The sequence below is a fragment of the Arachis duranensis genome, chromosome 5 (assembly GCF_000817695.3).
Source record: "Arachis duranensis cultivar V14167 chromosome 5, aradu.V14167.gnm2.J7QH, whole genome shotgun sequence".
Lineage (NCBI taxonomy): Eukaryota > Viridiplantae > Streptophyta > Magnoliopsida > Fabales > Fabaceae > Arachis > Arachis duranensis.
The window spans coordinates 58,659,825-58,664,663 of NC_029776.3; positions in this window are offsets into that span (position 1 = coordinate 58,659,825).

The following is a 4,839-nucleotide window of genomic DNA, read 5'->3' on the forward strand; positions in this document are numbered from 1 at the left end:
TTGCAGAATGCCCAACAATGTCACATACCATAACCGTTATCAATGCATCCAACAAAAAAAAATTTGCAGTGCATGACTAAACAAAAAAAAAACGTTGTATTCCGCCCCTTCAGATGTACCTTAGTCACGGTTCCCCGTCTTGGCGGCCGACTTAGCAAGCAATGCACCACTTTCCTCGTTGCATCTTCCCGTTAGCAGTGCAATTGCCATTTTTATCCTGATCTTCTCTTTGTCCAGCTGCAATGGTCAATACAGCGTTTATTAGAGACACACAGTGCAATTGCATTTTACCTGTATGCATGCATTAACTTACAATTGGCAACACCGCATACGTGAACCTCCGTCTCATTGCCATCCACTGCATGACCCAAATGCCAGAGTCTGTACTGCTGCTATTTTTTGGCACTCCCGGTGCAGCCATGATTTCCATACTGGCAAACTCGGGAGTGCCCTTAGAGCGTAACTTTTTATACCCTTCAGTTGCAACAATTCCATCCAGCGCAATCAGCTAGCACAGATTCCCCAACATAAAATAGATTAGCGTATTCGGATAGGACGATGAATTTACTTTTGTGCGTCGCCTACTATGCATTGTATGACACGTCTCCTTCTTGCCTTTGATTCTTTAGTCGCATTCGTGTCAAATTGATAGACCTGCTTCTCTGACAAGTCAACCACGGCCAAGAACCAGTGCTTATCATAGTCTTCTTCTAGTGCTGGCATATAGACATGCGATCGATAGAAAAAGCCAAAAACCAGAAGACGGTCATAATTCAGTCCGACCATGATCAGAACTTGCGTACAAGAATCTTATCAGTCGGTAGCTTACAATGCGCAGGTCTTCCGTCGAGTGCATGTGGTCTTTCCCGTATCGCTGTGCCAAAATTTCAGGGTAGACGCCCTCCATTACATCGGCCTGGTTACTCAGGGAGTATCCAGAGGTTGAAATAAGTCACCGTGCATGTCAACGATACAAGGTTCGTGTTAAAACAGAGAACGTTAAATCATAGTTATGCATTAAAATAAATTACGGAAGTTTGTTTTGGCCGTACCGCAATATTCGGATGCAAGCACCACACCGATCGAGGGTGATCTCCATCAGTTTCTCCCTCCGATGCAACCATGATCGTGATCATCTCCATTATCTGCAAGCCATATCCGGCAAAAAATATCAGACTTCGTATGGAAATAATAAACCCGGGTCAGCAGAAATAAATCTATTTATTCGAAGAGGGTACGATGGATTGCTACGTGCCTTCGGGGTTGGTTGCCGTCCGTCTAACAGGCATCCCATGTCAGAACGAGTTGCATGTTGCAACCCGATGCGTACAACGATCTCCCTGCGGTCAACAAATGGAAGATGTTACACCCGCTAGGGCAATTTAACTGCCTTCCGGCACTATTGACGCCACACGGCATATTCAGCCGTTGATGTTCAGATAAAATACTCACGTTGGGTTGGAATCAAGGTCGTAGACGTACTTACAGATGTCCATCGCATGCTGAGAGATGGGCCATGCGTTGGTGGTGTTTGTTCCCTTCTTGGTCAGGTTTGACGGGAGCCGTCGTGGAATCTGGTTATAGGTGTCGGCTGTCCGTCCGTGGCTACTTTCAGGCTTCGATGAGCTCTTGTCGGATGACGTCATCGTGTTAAAGGGAAAAATGCCTTTTCTGTTTTGCGTTGGCTGCAGTCCATTGCGTCTTGTCGGGTTGTCTGCATTGTTGCTCCGTTGGGGTGATATAATCCCTCGGTTACCCCCGTATACCTTTTCCTTGAATCGATTGAAGAAGTTTGTAGCCATGCCACCCTTCGGCACATTTTCGACGTCGTGTGTATTTGACCTGCACATCTTTGGGTACATGGCCCATTTCGGATCGTCGTCTTTAATCGTAAACAGACATTTCGACATCTCTGCCGCTGCTTATTATCGACGAATGATGAAATCTCTTCCTCATCGTTCCTGGAAGCATCAACTGTCTACGGTTGGGAATGGAGGCGCGTGACATCGGGTTGTGCATGTGTACCCTGTCGGCGACAGGTTGTCTCTGTTTCTCAATCCGGTTTCCATCGGACGTTGCATTGACTTTATCCGCATGTCCCTTTAGTGCCTTGGTGACAAGCTTTCTGAGACCGCCCACCAACAACCGAATCGTCACCATTTCTGCTTCGACCCTGTTCATTCAGCGTTGCGTGCTCTTCCATTGAAAATCGTAACAGATCTGTCAGATGGTTGGATTTACCGATTCAGTTAGAGCAGAAAGTGAGACGGGTGTTACCAACCTTTGTGTTCTCAAGCACCTCTCTCATTATTTTCAGCAACGCATCGTTTGAAGTGGTGTTGTTTGGGCCCGGTGTTATCTGGTCCTCCTAGCATTGGGCGCTTGTTAGTACGTTGGGGTATACTATTAATTCAGAAGAATCGGGAGCAGCATAATCATAACTACCAAAAATAAATAAATAAATAAACAAAAAACGGCCAATGCACCACAACTGTACCTGGGCCGTGTCGTCGTTGACGTTGTTGGATGCAGCGGGTGTCCCATTATCTGCCATTGTTGGTTGCAGTATCGGTCGTCGGCGTCCGATGAGTTGGTCCGCGTTGGTTGTGCATGGAGATGGTTGTGTTTTACGATGGTTTGATTTGTGAAGAAATTTGACTAGGTTAGCTGTTGCTCGGTCAAAAAGTTGGGTCTGCAAACACCTTTCTTGGAGTATAAAGACAGTCAGCTCCATCTAGGCAGGATGCATCACATGCGTTTAGAATTGCACCGGTTAGGCAACCACGGGTGCCGTCCAATATTCAAGCCTTTGCAAAGTGCTTCCTAAGATAGCAAAAGGTGACCTGCCATTGCATGAGGTCAGTTTTGCTATACACTTCTTCAGTTTTGCTAGAGTGTAGCACTCAGACGCGCAGTTGTGCATCATGATGGGTATGTCACTCATGTCATATCAAAAAACGTAAATGCCCCTTAAATACAAAAATATATAAAACAACATATTAATTTATATCGTTTAACAAGGAATAACAAGAGATTACTTGACAATAAATTTGTTTTATTGCAGTTTCAAGCAACCTACGGCGATTGCATTGGGAAGAGTCCCGCAACAATGGCCATGGAAAGCATTTTTTATATTTTTTAAATGTTTATTTGGGCAAGCAGTCCGACACAGTTAAAAACAACAGAAAGAACCCATCCTGCATACCAACCCAATTTCCCTACCGACCCGGATGCAACAGGTTCTTACAAGATATATACATAATTACACATGAATTATTTTTTTTGAAATTTTTCATAGAGAAAGATTATAACAAGCAGAGACAACGGGGCACATATTTAATGTTGATGGTTTAGATCGTCAGCTAACAACTACATGGGGTAAGATGCATTCGGCCCGGGGTTGGGGGCTATAATCGACCGTTCCTTGCCAAGTTGGCGTCACAGGTGTCAGTCAACAAGAAGGCTGTTGGGATGCGAGAACATGATGCCATTAGCAGAGAGGTAAATATGAACCCTCGTTGCGCACTGCTATTTCAAAAGCCAGTCTTTTACTCTCCCCGTGAACTATTGAACACACAATGCAGGGATCCTCTTCCATAAGCTCGTCCTCCGTCGATGCACCAACACCTCGATGTCACTGTGGCGTGAGGTCGCCAATCAGAACCACTTGGAAATGTGACTATCCAGGCAGTAGGTTTTATGGATGATCTGGGTACGGAACCAGCAGGAAATGCTCGTTCTTTCAGTGGTACGATCTAGAGCCCCCGGCTTGTTATTTCGATGTCGTTCGCAGGTTGTTGGAAACAAACGAGGGCATTAGAAGCGAGAACACGGAGTTGAAGAAGACAAGACAGGAACTCCTAGACGAGCTGCGTTCTTTGCAGCAGAGTTTGCATGAAACAAGGGCAGATCTGGAGGCCGCCGTTTCAGCCTCTACAGCCATGGAAGACAACATACTTGGAGTGTTGCGACGACAAGGAGGCGAGATGTTTTGATCACCGTGCTGATATCCGTGATCATTTTGTTGGTTTTTTTACCGATCACGATCGCTTGTTGAGAATTTTTATTTGTAATTTTTTTTGGGTGTTCATGACTGGAAAACATAACTAATTCAAAGGATTTGTTTAGCCTTTGTTGTAGCGTCGATTTGATTGCACTGGTACTGTGTTTTCAATCTAATTAGATAATTTTCATTTCACATATTCATTCTGCTAAGTATATTAAACCAGGATACACATCAATCCATTTGAAAAGCATAATTTAAACACACTCGAAATACAAACAACGATTACACTTGGTCCATACGTTCTCGCGACGGATTTACGCAGTTACAGCCTACCTGCCGCATATGCAACCGAACCACACAAGCGGCCGCTCCATCATGGAAGTAGACAACCCACCCCCACATTTTTAATGCGCTGAAGGTGGATATCACTCGGCCACTGATAGCGCGAAATTGTGATCAATACTTTTCACAAATCAAATAATCCCCGGTAATGAATCCAAAAACTTGGTGTTCAATACCATGGCATAAACACAACTTCGCACAACTAACCAGCAAGTGTACTGGGTCGTCCAAGTAATAAACCTTACGCAAGTAAGGGTCGATCCCACAGAGATTGTTGGTATGAAGCAAGCTATGGTCACCTTGTAAATCTTAGTCAGGCAAACTCAAATGGATATGGTGATATACGAATAAAACATAAAGATAAAGATAGAGATACTTATGTAATTCATTGGTAGGAATTTCAGATAAGCGTATGAAGATGCTGTCCCTTCCGTCTCTCTGCTTTCCTACTGTCTTCATCCAATCCTTCTTACTCCTTTCCATGGCAAGCT